The 18,881-nt window shown below is 37.1% G+C and overlaps 1 protein-coding gene and 1 pseudogene across 7 annotated transcripts in view; both read left to right on the top strand.

Moving 5' to 3' along the window:
* The window catches only part of BAZ2B (bromodomain adjacent to zinc finger domain 2B), a 403,884-nt gene that overhangs the window by 21,122 nt on the left and 363,881 nt on the right, over positions 1 to 18,881 (top strand). The gene's annotated exons all lie outside the window — the stretch shown is intronic.
* Positions 962 to 1,930, top strand: LOC101132864 (small ribosomal subunit protein eS1-like; annotated as a pseudogene).

The following is an 18,881-nucleotide window of genomic DNA, read 5'->3' as shown; positions in this document are numbered from 1 at the left end:
GGGGAGTCAGCACCCCTGCCCTCACATTGTTCAAGGGTCAACTGTATTCCAAAAACACAAGATTGTTTCAATATTAGGCAATCCATTAATATACGATATTAATAAATATAGGGATAAATCATATAATTATCTCTGTAGATGCTGCAAAGACCTTTAACAAAAATCAACATCTTCTGATACAAGCACTCAAGAAAATAGGAATTGATGGGTATTTTCTTAACACGATAAATATATATACACACCTTTCATGTATAGGTATATGTATATATACACACACACACCTTAAAGTCATCATCATAATGGAAAACACCAAGGACATTTTTACTAGTACCATCAGGAGCAAGGCAAGGATATCTAGTAATTACGCTATTATTCATCATATTACTGGGAATATTAGCCAATACAGTTAAACAAGAGGAATCAGTAGAAGTACAACAGAATAGAAGAAATAAAACTATCTCTATTTGCAGATGATATGATAGTATATCTGGAAAACACTAGAGCAGGGTTTAGCAAACTGAGAGCCAAATTTAGCCATATATACTTGGTTTTGTATTGCCTCTGTCATCTTTTACACTACACCAGCAGAGTTGAACAGTTGTGATAGGAACTTTTTGACACACAAAAATGAAATATTTACAGTCTGGTGTTTTTACTGAAAAGATACAGTGTGCGGACTTCTGCACTAGAAAATCAATGGTAAAACTAACTCAAATAATAAATCAGTAACTAGTAGCCTATAAAATTGGCATTCAGAAATTAATATTTTATATATATATGTATCAATAACTACCAGTTAGAAAATAGAATGGTAAGGGAAACCCCAATTAAATAACAATGAGGAAGATAAAATACTTAGGAATAAATGTAACCAGAAGTATGTAAAAGCTATTTGAGAAAAGCTTTAAAATACTTGTGAAAGACAATCTCAATAAAAATACCAACATGGCCTTTTGGCTCCATGAGCAGCACCACGGCAGTTGGCGAGAACGAGCGCCTTATGAAAGGTGGCAGAAGGGAGCCAAGACGAAAGTGGCTGATCTATTTTCTAAGAAAGATTGATATAATGTGAAAGCACCTGCTATGTTCAATATAAGAAATGTTGGAAAGATGCTAGTCACCAGGATCCAAGGAACCAAAACTGCATCTGATGGCCTCAAGAGTCATGTGTTTGAAGTGAGTCTTGCTGATTTGCAGAATGATGAAATTGCATTTAGAAAAATTCAAACTGATTACTGAAGACATTCAGGGCAAAAACTGCCCAACTTCTATGTCATGGATCTTACTTGTAACAAAATGTGTTCTATGGTCGAAAAATGGCAGACAATGATTGAAGCTCCTGTTGATGTCAAGACTACTGATAGTTACTTGCTTCATCTGTTCTGTGTTGACTTTACTAAAATATGCAACAATCAGATATGGATGACCTCTTATGCTCAGCACCAGCAATTCTGCCAAATCTGGAAGAAGATGATGGAAATCATGACCCAAGAGGTGCAGACAAATGACTTGAAAGAAGTGGTCAATAAATTGATTTCAGACAACATTGGAAAAGACATAGAAAAGTCTTGCCAATCTATTTATCGTCTCCATGATTTCTTTGTTAGAAAAGTAAAAATGCTGGCCGGGAACAGTGGCTCATGCCTCTAATCCCAGCACTTTGGGGCTGAGGTGGGCGGATAATTTGAGGTCAGGAGTTTGAGACCAGCCTGGCGAACATGGTGAAACCCCATCTCTACTAAAAATACAAAAAAAATAAGCCGGGCGTGGTGGTGTGCACCTGTAATCCCAGCTACTCAGGAGGCTGAGGCAGGAGGATGACTTGAACCTGGGAGGCAGAGGTTGCAGTAAGCCGAGATCGTGCCACTGCACTCTAGCCTGGGAGACAGAGTGAGACTCCATCTCAAAAAAAAAAAAAAAAAAAAAAAAAAGGAAAGTAAAAATGCTGAAGAAGCCCAAGTTTGAATTGGGAAAACTCATGGAGCTTCATGGTGAAGGTAGTAGTACTGGAAAAGCCACTGGGGATGAGACAGGTGCTAAAGTTGAATGAGTTGATGGATATGAACCACCAGTCCAAGAATCTGTTTAAAGTTTAGACTTATAATAGCGGCAAATAAAAAGTCCTATTTGTGAGAAAAATACATGCGCTTTTATGGAGCTAAACAAGTTGATGTAGAATAGAATTCTAGTCAGGAATTGTTTCAGGCGAAAATCATTAATGGATTTTACGGTATTTTGTGAAGAGTTGATTACAAGGAGGATGTTTTTACATACTCAAAATATCTCCCCACAAGATACTAATCAAAAATGGAAAAAAAATAGCAACTATACAATGGACATACATGACATATACCACCTTTACCAAGTTGTGAAAGTTAACACTAACAGTAGTGGGACCAATAGCATGCACCTCGACAGGATTCACAAAGAAGAGCACATCGCTTCTGCCGTATTACTGCAAAAATGCATAACCTGAACATAAACATGAAGAACAATCAGTAAAGCCCAAATTGTGGGACATTTCACAAAATAAATGGTTTGTACTTTTCAAAAATGTCAAGGTCATGAAAAACAAAGACTGAAGAATGCATTCCAGATCAAAGAAGTCCAAAGAGGTATGACAATTAAAAATAATGTATGACCCTCGATTGGATCATGGGTTAGAATGGAACCAATTTTTATTTTATATTACTCTTTTTTCATATTTTTGTTATAAAGTACATTAGTGAAACAATTGGTGAAATATGATGGTCTGTATTGGATAGTATTGTATTAATGCTAACTTCCTTATTTTGATAAATGTACTTTTAACAGAAATATACATTGAAATATTCAGGAGTAAAAGGGAATGATGAAAAATATCTTTATAAAGGGAGTAGAAAGAGACTGATAAGTTAAGTGTGGCAAAACGTTAAGTTTGGGGAATCTGAGTAACATATATATGGAAATTCCTTGTAGTTTTTAAAAAATAAATGTCTGGGCTGGACCTGGTGTCTCATGCTTGTAGTCCCAGCATTTTGGGAAGCTGCTTGAGCTTAGGAGTTCAAGGCAAGCCTGGACCACATAACAAGACCTCATCTCTACTAAAAATTAAAAAAAACTAGCTGGGCGTGGTGGCACATGCCTGTAGTCCCAGGTACTCGGAAGGCTGAGGCAGGAGGATTGCTTGAGTCAGGGAGATCAAGGTGGCAATGAACTAGGATCTCACACTGCCTTTCAGCCTGGGTGACAGATCAAGACTCTGCCTTAAAAAACAATAATAAAATAGAAAATAAACTTTTACTTTATAATAATTTAAGATATGTAAAAGTAGATAAAAGAAAAAATTTGTCCTGTACTCACAACATTTCTGATACCAAATGTGTCAATTTTCCACACCAAGAATTCTCCAGTTTACTGTGGACACCAGTGCAATTCAATTTTATTCTGATGCTATCCACCTAGAGTTAGCATGAGACCCCACAGGCTAAGTAGGGCTTAGTCCCACAAGACTGCCTCAATTCCAGCTTCAGACACCAATCAAAATCCCAGTTCTCCAGTACTTCTGACTAACTTGACTACAAATTGGGAGTTCCCATAACCTCTGCCTCATGTTCAACGATTTATTATAATAGCTTACAGAACTCAGGGACACACTTTACTATTACCAGTTTATTATAAAGGATACAAATGCGCAAATAGATAAAGAGGCATATAGGGTGAGGTCTGGAAGGGTCTTGAGTACAGGAGCTTCTGTCTCCACGGAGCTTTGGACACATTCTGCCTCCTGGCATGTTAATGCATTCAACCTGGAACCTCTCTGAACCTGTTAGATTAAGGTTTTCATGAAGATTCCATTACAGAGACGTGATTGATTAAATCATTGTCCATTGGTGATTGACTACAGTCTCCACCCTTTCTTCCCTCCCTCAGAGGTCTGGGGGAAGGATTGAATGTTCGAACCATCTGATCACATGGTTGGTTGCCCTGGCAACCAGCCTCTATCTTGAGGCTGTTCACCTTAGTAGCATAAATTCAGGTATGGTTGAAAGGAGCTTGCTATGAATAGCAAAACATTCTCCTCCACCTCATTGTTACTCAAGAAGCTTCCAGAGTTTTATAAAGTTTGTGCCAGGAATTGGAGACAAAAACCAAATACTCTATTTTCACAGTTGAAGAAGAAAAAAATAGTACAGCGAGTTATATAATACACCCTTCTCAGTTTCAGTTTCCTCTAGTGTTAATATTTTCAATTACTATGGTACCTTTTTTTTTTTTTTTGAGATGGAGTCTCGCTCTGTCACCCAGGCTGGAGCGCAGTGGCGCAATCTCGGCTCACTGCAAGCTCCGCCACCCGGGTTCATGCCATTCTCCTGCCTCAGCCTCCCGAGGAGCTGGGACTACAGGCACCCGCCACCATGCCCAGCTAATTTTTTGTATTTTTAGTAGAGACAGGGTTTCACCATGTTAGCCAGGATGGTCTCGATCTCCTGACCTTGTGATCCGTCCGCCTTGGCCTCCCAAAGTGCTGGGATTACAGGTGTGAACCACCACGCCTACTGTGGTATATTTTTTTAAACTAAGAAACCAACATCAGCACATTACTGTTATCTAAACCCCAGACTATTTGGATTTCACCTGTTTTTCGGTTAATGTCTTTTTAAACTCCAGACTTCATTCAGATTTCACTTATTATGTTTTTAATATCCCTCTTCTGTTCAAGATCCAATTCAGGTTACTACATTGCATTTAGTTGCTACATCTCTCAAATCCCCTCTGGTCTGTGATAGTTTCTTAGTGTTGTTTTTCACGACTCTGACAGTTTGAGAAGTATTGGTGAGACATTTGTAGGCTGTTTTTCCATTTTGGTTTGCCTTATGTATTTCTCATGATTGGAGTGGGGTTATTTGTTTTTTGGAAATAATACCGCAGAGGTGAAGTACCCTTTCATTACATCATATCAGAGGGTAGATGCTGTCAACATGATCTCTCTGGTGAGGTAAACCTTGATATCTTAGTTAAGGTAGTAATCTGCCATTTTCTCTCTCTCTCTCTCTTTTTAAAGTAGCTCTATAGCTCAAGCTGGAATGTAATGATGCTATCATAGCTCAATGTAGCCTTGAACTCCAGGGTTCAAGGGCTCCTCCTGCCTCAGCCTCCTGAGTAGCTGGGACTGCAGGCACGTGCCACTACACTCAGCTAACTATTTTTAAATTTTTTGTAGAGACAGGGTCTTGCTATGTTTCCCAAGGTGGTCTTGAACTCCTGGCCTTCAGCGATCCTCCTGCCTCAGCCTCCCAAAGCATTGGGATTACAGGTGGGGGCCACCAGGGCCAGTCTCTATTATTCTTTATTGTTAAATTCCAATTGTTCTTTTCTTTGGAAAGGAGTCACTAAGTCCAGCCCACTCTGAAAGGAAGGAGTTGACGTCAGGGGGTGCAGTTAAGTTTCTCCTGGGGGGAGGAGTTTCTGTATCTCTTACATATCCTGTAAGGAAGATTTCACTCTTATTTATCACGTATTAATAACAGTATGGACTTATGTTTATTTATTTTATTCTTTGCATTATAGTGTAATATGGCATTATGTATAGTGTAATAATGCCAATAATGCCATTATTTATTTTGTCACTCAAATTATTCCAGCATTGGCCATGGGGAGTTCTCTGTGGTAGGCTTTTGTGGCCCTTTAACATGGCCCCATTCCTTTGTTTTTTGAGCATTACCTTGCTTTCTGGTACTACAAGATGCTTTTGCCTTTTCTTCTATTTTCTCTCATCCAGCCCTGTAATCAGCTATTTCTTCAAGGTTTCTTTGTTCCTTTTATTAGAGAATGATATTTAGAAACCAAGATCTTGGCACTAGGTAGTTTGTACATGTTTTCTTTAAGTGTAAAATTATTGCAAAAAAAATTTTAAGAGCTGAATGTTGTAAGATGCACATCCCATTTGTAATTCTTAAGTGTTCTACCTTAGTTAAGCTTCAGTTACCAAATGTTACCTTATTTATAGATACTTCTTTCTAAATGAAAATTATATTTATACTTCACTTGGTATCTGGAAGTTGTTAATAAAATTACACTACAACCTCAGTGCAACATTTTTGTATATTTTATTTGTAGCTTTTTCCATAAGGTGGAAACACCTTGTCATGTTTTGTTCTTCTTAAGAAAAGCATAGAGACCTATGATTAAATCCATAAAACTTTATATAATAAAACTAATCAGTAAGCAGTCTAGTTTAATATGCATACATAAAAAGGCATAGCACGGGCATAAAGGAAGGAGTTCTGGACATTACCATGACTCTTTTATGCAAAGATACCTCCACCCACAAATTCCACTTTAGTGAGTAAGCATGATGAGGACAGCTTGGCCTGTTTGGCAGGAAATTCTGTGTATGAAAATATAGCATTTCTTACAGAAGGTTTTAAAAATACCTTTTTGATCTATGATATATAAGAAGGTTACTACTAAATCAAATTACTTTATTCTGTATCATAGAATGCCATTGTAGAAAATAAATTATTTCTTCCAGAATGTTAGAATGGATAAGGAATGTGTGCAAATAAAAGTATAGCAATGCTTTAACTTTTAGTGACACTTAAGAGTATATTACCAAATAATGTAAAGGGGAATATGAGTAAAGACAGTTACAGTGTATGGTCTGATCCCTGTTTCCCAGCTACTCGGGAGACTGAGGTGGGAGGATCACTTGAGCCCAGGAGTTTGAGGCTGCAGTGGACCATGATTGCACCACTGCACTCCAGCCTTTACAAAGAGAAAAAGAGATAATTCATCCTGTCATTGTGTAGACAATATTGTCCAACTAATTACTACTTCTTCCACTTTTTCTTTATTTAGTGGGTAACCAAGGGTTAGTTTGTCAGTTTCTTAGAAAGCTAAACGTGTACTTACTACACAACTCAGCAATCTCATTCCTAGGTTTTACTCAAGAGAAATGAAAATTTTATGTTCACACAAAAAGCTGCACATCAGTGTTCATAGCAGCTTTATTCATGCTTGTCAAAAACCCTAAACAGCACAAATATTCGTCAGCTTTTGAATGGTTAAAGTGTGGTACATCCATGCAGTGGAATTATTCAGTAATACAAAAGAACAAACTACTGAAAATAGAACAACATGGATGAATCTCATGTGTATTATGCTAAGTGACGGAAGCCAGACTCAAAAGGCTCCTTACTGTAATGATTGCATTTATATGACATTCTGGAAAAGGTAAAAATAGGACAGGACTAACAGCAGTGGTTGCTAGCAGCTGGAGGACAGAGGGGTTGCCTACTGTGTAGGCTGAATCATGGCCTCCCAGAGATATCCACATTCGAATTTCTAGAACCTGAAAGTGTTACCTTATAAAGCAAAAAAGACTTTGTAGATATGACTGAAAATCTTGAGATGGGGCAGTTGTCTTGGATTATCTGAGTAAGCTCTAAATTTAATCACAAAGATACTTAAAGAGAAAAAAGGGTTAGTAGGGGAGAAGACATAGCACAGATTGCAGTAGTGTAGCCAGGAACCAGGGAATACTGGTAGTCCCTGGAAGCTGAAAGGAACAAGAATCAGATATCTTCCCTGAAGCTTCTAGAAGGAACCAGCCCTGTTAACACCTTGATTTTAGCCTCATACAGTTCATTTCACGCTTCTGACGTGAGGAACTATGTTTGTGTTATTTTAAGGAACCAAGTTTATGGCAATTTTTTATAGCAGCAACAAGAAAACTAACCCAGCTACAAAGGGGCATAAGGGAATATTTTGGAGTGATGGAATTGTTCTGTATTTTGGTTGTGGTGGTGGTTATGACTCTATGTGTTTGTTTTAACTTATAGAACAATATGCTAAAAAGTGTGATTTTAGCCAAGCATGGTGGCACATGCCTGTAGTCCCAGTTTCTCAGGAGGCTGAGGTAGAAGGATTGCTTGAGCCCAGGAGGTTTGAGACCAGTCTGAGAGTTTGAGACCAGCCTGGAGAGCATAGCAAGAACCCATCTCTAAATAAAATAGTGTGAACTTACTGTATGTTAGTTATACTATAATAAACCTGACTTTTAAAGAAATGTTTTGTTCAGAACGTATTTTCCCAAAGAAAAAAAATTAGACATTAGACATGCTGCTTGGTGTCTTGGACAGCCCAAGGAAAGTCTATACATTTGTCGAAAGTATAATACAGATGGCAACTCTATACAAGTACATAGAGCATAAATAATAATGCTCCATGGGGGAAATGCACTCCGAATTCTTATACAGTTAGCCAAAAATAACAAAGAGATTTAAAAAGAAAAAAAAAAGGTGATGTAAGGGAAAGTCTGCTGGGAGGACTCCTAGAAAGGTGTGTGTGGGGGGGGGAGAGGGGTGGCGGTTTATCTCTAAAACAGAGATGCTTGAGAAGAAATAGTGCTTTTTTTCATCTTCTGGAATAATTGCAAGAGAATGCAGTGTTTGGAACTCCTGCAGCCAAGAAGAAAACAGAGGAAATTGCAGAGAAGTTGAGCTGGTATTCTATTATTGAGTTGATGAATTAGTCAACCCTGGAACTGTTCTGTCTTCTCGTTATATGAAATAATCAGCATTCTCTGCCCCCGCATCACCACCCAATGCCCCTACATAGTTGGCTGTGCTATTTTGCATAGCCAAGAGCTTCTGTGCACAGTATCTTCTATTGTCTCCCCAGATTTACTTCAACATTCTCCATTCTGCACTCCATTCTGGATGGTTGAACAATATTAGTGGGCTCTCTTGCCTTCCAGTTCCAAATGTTTTGGCCAATAGAAAGAGCCTGAAGGCCAGGTTTGGTGGCTCACACCTGTAATCAGCACTTTGGGAAGCCCAGGCAGGAAGATCACTTGAGCCTGGGAGTTCAAGACCAGCCTGGACAATATAGTGAGATACTGTCTACAAAAAATACAAAAATTAGCTGGGCATGGTGGTGCATGCCTGTAGTCCCAGCCACTGGGGAGGCTGAAGTGGGAGGATTGTTTGACCCCGGAGATGGAGGCTACAGTGAGCCTCTGCAGTCCAGCCTGAGTGAGAAAGGGAGACTGTCTAAAAAAAAAAAAAAAAAAAAAAAAAAAGCCTGAGCAGGAAGCAAAGAAAACAGGAGGGAAGGAAGAGACTGAGGGGATATTTATTACCCTGGCCCCAGTCCTACAGGATTGCCATTGATGGGTTGACTACGTTCCTTTACTGAAAGTCACAGCTCCTCTCAAGGCGGCCCTCTCTTCACAGTTCTCTCCCATTTATACTAATCCTGAGATACTGCACTATTCTCTGTGGTTTCCTTAACGTGCTTTTTAATTCCTTCTGAAATAATCTTTTTTTAAATTTATTTTTTATTTTTGAGACAGAGTCTCTGTTGCCCAGGCAGGAGTGCAGTGGCATGATCTCAGCTCACTGCAACCTCCACCTCCTGGGTTCAAGTGATTCTCCTGCCTCAGCCTCCTGAGTAGCTGGGATTACAGGCACCCACCACTACGCCTGGCTAATTTTTGTATTTTTAGTAGAGATGGGGTTTTACCATGTTAGTCAGGCTGGTCTCCTGACCTCAGGTGATCAGCCCACCTCGGCATCCCAAAGTGCTGGGATTACAGGCGTGAGCCACCACACCCAGCCTGAAATAATTTTAATTTGGGTGTAACAACTGTTTAATTGCTGGAACCCTGACTGTATATTATCCAAACTGATAAAACTATCCTTCAATATAGTAATTCTCTCTTTCAATCTAGCATTTATCAGATCTGTTAAGGTTTTTATTTCAGTGGCTATATTTTTCTTGTCTAAGATGTTGATTTGTTTCTTTTTCCTTTTTTTTTTTTGGTCAAACTGTGTCTGGTCTGTTTCTTTTTCATATCTATGTATTGTGTCATTTCTGCCTGATTTTGTTTTATAATTTATTATCCTCTTGATGAATTTGAATTCTTTATTTCTTTGAACATCTTAAACACTTAAACACTGACTTTTAAAATCTGTCAGACTTGTATAAAATTATTTTTTATAGTAAACTAGTGTTCTGATTATTAATTTTGATAGCTGTTTTACCATAAGATTTTCTCTTATGGTAATTTTCTCTTATGATAAATTTTACCATAAGATTTTCTCTTATAGTAAAACATATGGTATTTCTCTTATGGTAAAACTTACAGTATTGGAATTTAGATTAGCAGGCTCATTTTATGTAGAAGGAAATTTTGAAGTTTTTTTCCCCCCCTTTCTCCTTTACTTCTTGATCTATACTCAGAAGTCTCTCCCTAGCAATTTTGAGGTTACCTCTACCCAAGTCTTGCCCCAGTCTACCAATAGGTTTTGTATCATCATTTCAGAGCTGTTACACTGTAATATATTTAGGGATACTGCTCATCCTGACAGGCATGATCATGAGGCTATATTTTTGTCTTCCTGTCTGCTGGGCCAATATAACTCCACAGAACTGGATCCCGGGCAATAGGTTGGTAGCACATTTTGTAGCCTTATTTTGCAATAGGGGGTAACAGCCCCTACTGCAAAGGACAGGAATAAGGATAAGGAATATATATAAGGAATATATATTATTCCTGTCCTGCAGCTACCTGTAGTTTCAAATAGTGAGCCTGTCTCTGATCCCTTATTACATACAGCATATTTAGTGAGCGTTACTCCACAGAGGCTGAATTTTCAGCTGCTGTCACTGCCTGCTTTTGGACTGGAGACTAGCGTGCCCGGGGTAACAACCCCATTCATTAATTTATATTACTCTTCAGTTTTTGGTCCACATGTTTGTTTTGACTTTGAACCTGATTGTACCTTTTGGTTTTCTACTTTAAAATTTTATTTGACATTTTAATCTGTTTTGGAATATAGGAAATAAATCCATGTATATACTTATTCTATCAGAATCTAACCGTGGTATCTAACAAATAGGTAGTATGAAGACATAAAAGCACAGACTTATTGTCAAGTAAGCACAAGACACAAAGCTCAAAGAATTAGCTTAACGCAATGGATAATAAAAAAGATTTTTCAATTTCTTAACAGGTTGTAATCTTCATCTTCTTTTCCTCTTTGTCCTTGCTTTCCTTTTTGTAAGATTATACTTTTTTCTCTTGTATACATTGGATTTTGTTCTGGTACTGATAGCTGTCCAGAACTACCCCAGCAGTTTTTCTTGCTCAGTCTTGTAAAACATCACACATTATTAACATAATAAGCCTAGGATTAAGAATGTTACAGAACATAATTTTTTTCCTTAAAGGGAAAATAATTTTTATAGATTACAGTTTGTTGAGAATAATTTTGCCTAAGCCAGAGATACAAAATTCATCGCAATGGGAGCCCCAACTCTGATTATGTAGTAATTACTGCCTAGAACTGTGCATTGAGCATTGAGGCTGCATCAGCACTCTATAGCAAAGTACACTTTGAATGATTTTTGATGTATGCCCTGGGCAGAGAAAGAGGTAATGGTGGCCCAAGTATTTGGCATTTCCTTCCTAGGTTTTTAAGTAAATTATTACATATCCTCATGCTTAAAAGAAGTTTAATTTTCCTATTTCACTTTTCTCATATATAAATATGAATAATTGTCTTCTTAATGCCAATTCCTGAATAGTGATGAAGTAATTTAGGCATTGAAAGCATTTATTTAAATTATTACTTTTTTGGAAGTTACATTTTCATATCACATTCTGTATAAAGGTCAAAATTAGGAAAGGCTTATAATGTTAAATCACCTATATTTACAAATTATTCAACAGAAGAGAACCTAGATGGCCATTTTATTCATAATCACCCAAAACAGAAAACAACCCACATGTTCTTCCATGGATGAATATATAAACAAACTCTGCTATTTTACTTTATACTATACCATTGTATATACTACCACATATAGTATATAATATACTATGGAATACTGCTCAGCAATAAAAAAGCATGTCACCTTTAACAGAGTCAGAAATAAAAAAGGAATGAACCCACATTCAACATCTTTTTTTTTTTTTTTTTGAGATGGAGTCTCACTCTGTCGCCCAGGCTGGAGTGCAGCGGAGCAATCTTGGCTCACTGCAAGCTCCGCCTCCCAGCTTCACGCCATTCTCCTGCCTCAGCCTCCCAAGTAGCTGGGACTACAGGCACCCGCCACCACACCAGGCTAATATTTTGTATTTTTAGCAGAGACAGGGTTTCACCGTGTTAGCCAGGATGGTCTCGACCTCCTGACCTCGTGATCCGCCCGCCTCGGCCTCCCAAAGTGCTGGGATTACAGGCGTGAGCCACCGCGCCCGGCCCATTCAACATCTTGAGTAGTGAATCTCAAAGTCATGCATCATAGAAACTGTTCTCAAAAAGGTTGCCTTCTGTATCATGCCATTTATAAGCTATTCTTGACAAGACAAACTATATTGTTAGAAAACAGATCAGTAGTTATCAGGGGTTAGGGATTGTGAAACTGCAAAAGTAATAGTACAAGGGATTTTGGAGGTGTGTGTGATAGAGGTGTTCTGTATCCTGATTGTGGTGGTAGTGACATAAATCTGTATATGTTTTTATGTTTACAGAACTATTTGCCTCCCCCACCATCAAATCAGTTTCATAATTTTAAATCAATTTTAGGAAAAAATGTAGAATAATAAGTTTATTTTTTTGACACAAGGTGGTCTCACTATGTTACCCCGGCTGGCCCCTAACTCCTGGGCTCAAGCAGTCCTACCTACCTCAGCCTCTCTAGTAGCTGGGACGATAGGCATGCGCCACTAGAATGGAAAATAGTACTTTTAGTACAGGTTGTAACTGTGCTGTGCTATGATATGAAGTAAAAGGGAAATTCTGGGGGTTAGAATAAAATGTCTAAGAAACTGTACGCAAAGAATAAAGTATATTGCAATTAGGCACTTGGGATTGGTATTTATTATTTTGTATTTGTATTTTGTAATGGAAAAAGTATAAAATATCTATGTTATCGATACTGCTCTATTATGGTCGGGTTGAGGGAACTTGATCAAATAACTTAATTGCTCAGGTTATTAGGTTCTTTTTCAATGGAATGAGTTTGTACCCTGTGCTTCTCAAACTGAAATACTAGTAAACATTTTATTCCAGACTATGTTTGCATTAATACAAAATGTTTTAAATTATTTAGCATTACGTAAAATAGATGCTCCAGAAAAATGCTCCTTATTTTTTCTAGTGGCTTCACATAGTCTCTGCCATTCCATTCCATTCTAATTGTAATAGCATGAGACTAGGTAACATAATAGTATTTCTCATAGCTGTAAAGTTTTGGTTGTGTTAATTTTTGTCAGATAATTTTGTTTAAGTTTTCATCTTTAAGTATTTATTTTTTGAATACTATGCAGAACAGAAACTTAAGACCACTAGATGGGGATGTAAACAATATAGCATTTGTTTCGGGTGCTCTGAAGTAACTTGATACAGCTTTAAGTTTGATTCCCAGAAAAGAGGGGAGAAAACAAAGAACAAATCCACTTGTTTTTATCTTCCTAAATGTTATAGTAATCTGGATTTGGGAAAATTAAGCTTCTGAACTAAGAATGAAGTCCTCTATGCTCAAATAGCATATTGTGAAACCCAAATATGAATGACTTTAAATGACTGTCTTTGAATGACTCTCCATTGTTGCAATATGTGGCATTATTTGTTTTATAAGTGTATTTTGTCCTCACAGATGTTTAATGACAGATGCAAAATTAGAAATAAAATGTAGCACTTAAGACACAGTGCAATTTTTTTCTCCTGGGTTTTTCTGTCCCCTTCTTTGATACTATAAAAAATAGTGAATGATAACTTGCCTCTTTTAAAACATACTGTAAAAACTTATATTAATTTCATGGCTTATTAATTATTTTATGTCTTCTACATATAATTAGAAAAAGCATAGTTACACAAAATATTAAGAATTTCTTTAAAACAAAGGTTTGAAACAAAATATCATTGTGTTGTATTCAGTCTTTTAAAGAGTTTAGAAAAAAATATTGGAAAAGGACAAGGCTTTTTGTTTTTGTAGACTTTTTCCTCTTTCTTATCTTTAAAATGAAGGAAGCTGTGTATTCTCAGGAGTTCAAATTTTTTCTTGAGAATTTTTATCATATAACTATATATTTTATTACTTTTCAAGCAAATATATGTGTTTGTTGGTAACTATATAAGCTTTAATCTTTATCCATCATTATCACTGTTGAAGATTCCCTTTCAGCACAATACAGGACTTCTATCCAATAAGGGCTGACAATTTTATTTTAATTGACAACTCAATTTTTAAAAATTATATATATATATATAACAAAACTTCTATTTTAACCACTTTTAAAAATTATAACACTTATGTAACATAAATTTAACCATTTTAATCGTTTAAAGCCTACAACTCAGTGGCATTAAGTACATTCACACTATTGTGCAACCATCCACTGTTTCCAAAACTTTTTTATCACCACAAACAGAAACTCTGTAACCATTTAGCCATAACTCCCTATTGCACCCAGTCTCTGGTAACTTCTAATCTACTTTCTGTCTTTATGAATTTGCCTTGAATTACTCAACTTTAAAACAACTCTGTGTGTGTGTGTGTGTGCATTTAGATACCACTGTGTTACCCATGCTGGACTTGGACGCCTGGGCTCAAGCAGTCCTCTCACCTCAGCCTCCCAAGTAGCTGGGACTACAGGCACCCATCACGTGCTCAGCTTAAAACGACTACATATTTTTAATTTTTCCACTTGAATGAGAAAATTTAATATGGTAAAGGTTTACTATTGTCATTTAGGAGAAATATAATACCATGAATAGTGGTGTGTGCATATATACAAATAGCTGTGAAGTGTCACAAAGAACCAAGTCACTAATATAAGTAAGTTTACAAGATATCTTATTCAGAAAAGATAATTGAAGCCAGGCATGGTGGATCACACCTATAATCCTAGCAGTTTGGGAGGCCAAGGCGGGAGGATTGCTGGAGTTCAGGAGTTCAAGACCAGCCTGGGCAACATAGGAAGACCTCATCTGTACTAAAAAAAAAAAAAAAAAAATAGCCTAGGCCAGGCGTGGTGGCTCATGCCTGTAATCCCAGCACTTTGGGAGGCTGAGGCAGGTGGATCACGAGGTCGGGAGTTCAAGACCAGCCTGGCCAAGATGGTGAAACCTCATCATTACTAAAATACAAATATTAGCCAGGTGTGGTGGTAGGTGCCTGTAATCCCAGCTACTCGGGAGACTGAGGCAGGAGAATCACCTGAACCTGGGGGGTGGAGGTTGCAGTGAGCCTAGATCGCACCACTGCACTCCAGCCTGGGTGACAGTGAGACTCCGTCTCAAAAAAAATAAAAGCCGAACGTAGGGGGTGCGCCTGTATTCCCAGTCACTTGGGAGGCTGAGGTGAGAGGATAGCTTAAGCCTGTGAGGTGGAGGTTGCAGTGAGCTAGGATCACGCCACTGCACTCCAGCCTGGGTGACAGTGAGTCCCGATGTCAAAAAAAAAGAAAGGTAATTGAAACCTTTCACATAGAAAAGCTGGGATTTTGTTATATTCTCTAAAGAGATGATATATGGGGAAATATGAAAATAGGTAGATAATTATGAAATCAGTTGGGGAAATCTGGAGAATCATTTTCTGTACATTATTTTAGATAAAATTGTACCTTAATTATCTCCAAAAAATAATTGATCCGTTTTTTAGTATTTCTTCAGATTGTCTTTCTTTGGTTTCACAATTCTATAACTGGAGAGGTTTCCCTTTATAAAGCTCTACATACGTTGCTATCACATTTTCACCTTAAACTTATTCCCTCATATCCTATCTTCACCAGAAATAGTGAATAGCTTCACTGATGTATACAAATTTTTCCTATCTATGATTCAGGAATCAGAGGATTTTTACAGTTAATGGGCTCATTTAACATTTGTTAAATTGTATTCTGTTGTGCCTTTTTCTTTTTTTAACTGAAGAAGTGTGATGTGTTGATAACTTAAAAAAAATTTAATATTTTATTGCCTCTTTAATTTACTTATTATAATAGAGACAGTCTCAAATTCCTGGCCTCAAGTGATTCTCCCACCCAGGCTTCCCAAAGTGCTAGGATTACAAGTAAGAGCCTCTGTGCCAGCTTATAATAAGTCTTATTCCAGTCTAAAATGAGAGGATTCTGTCTTGACCTCCCCAGTTCCGTATTTGTGTGTTCCTTCTCTTCCAGTGAGGTACTCTGGCTTCCCAAGAGCGTTTTATATATTTACTCATTTGCTTAATGCTGCGACAAAGACAAAATCATACAAAAATGCTGCTCCAATGTTATTACAAACAATAGACTTTTAAGGTAGAGCTCAAGAAATTTTTGCATTTCTCTTTATTTTCCAGTGAAAGGTATATACTTCAAATACTGTGTTCAGAAATTATTTGGATTAGTTATTTTCCTTGTTCTATATGGCTATGTTATTTATTCAGAAATCCTTACATTTATTTGTTTCTTCAGGTATTCAACTTTAGGTTTTCCCCATTCTTTTCTTTTTTTTAAGACGGAGCTTCACTCTTGTCACCCAGGCTGGACTGCAATGGCGCAATCTCAGCTCACTGCAACCTCTGCCTCCCAGGTTCAAGTGATTCTCCTGCCTCAGCCTCCCAAGTAGCTGGGATTACAGACGTGTGCCACCACACCCGGCTAATTTTTGTATTTTTTAGTAGAGACGCAGTTTCACCATGTTGGCCAGGCTGGTCTCCAACTAATAACATGAAGTGATCGGCCCACCTCAACCTCCCAAAGTGCTGGGAATGCAGGCATGAGCCACCGCGTCCAGCCTCCATTCTTTTTTCTTTTCTTTTCTTCTCTTCTCTTTTCTTTTCTTTTCTTCCCTTCCCTTCCTTTTCCTTTTCCTTTTCTTTCTTTCTTTTTTTTTTTTCTGAGACAGAGTCTCACTTCGTTGCCCAGGCTGGAATGCAGTGGTGTGATCACAGCTTACTGCAGCCCTCACTTAGTGGGCTCAGGTGATCCTCCCATCTCAGACTCCCAAGTAACTGGGACTACAGGCACATGCCACCACACTCAGGTAGTTTTTGTAGAGACAAGGTTTCACTATGTTGCCCAGGCTGGTCTTGAACTCCTTGGCTCAAGCAATCTGCCCACCTCAGCCTTGCAAAGTGCTTGGGATTACAAGTATCAGCCACTGCATCTGACGTCCCTGTTCTTTTAAATTAAAAAAAAAATTAATTATGTCATTTACTTTTAAATGTTCTTAAATAAAAACTATACAAAAATATGTAATCAATGAAATGTCATTCCTTCTTCTGTCCCTTCTACTCTTTCACTCATCTTCTTTAGATAACTAGTTTTTTTCATTTCTGGTTGTCATTACTCTACAGGATTTGTTTGTTTTGCTTTTTGGTTTTCATTCTGTGTGTGTGCGAAAATATGTATATCTTCACATGTAATTATATATTCTTATTTCTTTCAGAAAAGATAGCTACTCTATGTACTTTTTTATAGTTTTGATTTGTTTGATTTTTGGCTAATATATCCTGGATATATTTTTATCAGTTCATAGATATCTTCATTTTTTTTTTACAGCTACATAATTTGTGATGTACAGTCTGTGGGTGTCCATAGTTTAACCTACTAATGTAAGAGCATTTATGTGTTTTTCCCGTGTTTTGCAATTACAAATAATGCTACAATTCATCACCTTGTACATACATATTTTTATGCATTTAGAGCTGTATATTCAGGGTAAATTCCAGAAATGGAATTGTTAAATCAAAGGATAAACACTTTTGTAGTTTTGTTTGACGTTGCCAAATTCTTCCCTATAGAGATTATAGCATTTTATATCCCGCCAGCAATGGTTAAGTTCCTATTTCCTCACAGCCTCACCAACAGAGTAATTGTCAAACTTCAGAGTTTTTACTGGTCTAAAGGTGAGAAATGGTATCTTAGTGTAGTTTTAATTTGCATTTGCCTCATGAAAGTGAAGCTGAATGTATTTTCATATGTTTAAGAGCCAGTTCATATTATTTTTCTGAATCATCTGTTTAAATTTTTTTGCCTATTTTTCTATTGGGATTTTAGAGTTTTTAATTGGTTATCTAAGAGTTCTTTATATATTAGGAATATTAGCCTACTACCTGTAGTTTATGTTGCAAGTATTTCCTCCCTGCTTATCATTTGTCTTTGGACTTTACTTACGATGTTTTTTGCCATGCAGAAGTTTTTCATTTTTATGTAACAGATTTGTCAATATTTTCTTTCAATGAATCTAGAGTTTGAGTCATATATATAAAGTCTTTCTCAATACCTAAGTTATAAAGAAATTAATATATGTTTTCTTTCACTCTTTGTATCATTTCATACTTTACATTTAGAACTTAGGTCTACTTGGGGTGTATGCATATGTTTGGTGTGCAGAATTGATTCAGATATATCATTTTCCAAATAGCTATCTAGTTATCTCAACATTATTTATTAAAAAGTGCATTTTTCCTCTAGTCTTCTGAGATAACCCCTTTATTGCATACTAAATTTCTAAATCTATACTTGTAAGTTTTTAGAATCTTATTCTTCCTCACTGGTCTTCTGTCTATTCAGGGGGAGAAGTCAGGAAGCCATAACACCTCCCTCTCTCCAAAAGAATAAAGTAGATGCTGCTTATACCTGGAAAAACCTTCACTTTGGTTAGCATCACTGGCAACTGTATTTCCATGAGGATTCTAAGGCCCTGGGATTCTGTACAGGATGTGTTGTTGTTTACTTTCTATTTTAATGAAAATTGCATAGTTTTATCTTCTTCTTTTTATCTTTCCAACTTGGGAGATTTATGGGAAAGAAAAAGACAATATTGGCCATTGTTGAACATTGTTTATGTGGGTGAGATCCCTTGGATTTAACAATTAAAACTTTACAATTTGTGTGTTTATGTGAT

Source organism: Gorilla gorilla, chromosome 11, assembly GCF_029281585.2.
Source record: "Gorilla gorilla gorilla isolate KB3781 chromosome 11, NHGRI_mGorGor1-v2.1_pri, whole genome shotgun sequence".
NCBI lineage: Eukaryota > Metazoa > Chordata > Mammalia > Primates > Hominidae > Gorilla > Gorilla gorilla.
The sequence above is the reverse complement of the archived record's forward strand: the minus strand, read 5'-3'. Positions and strand labels throughout refer to the sequence as shown.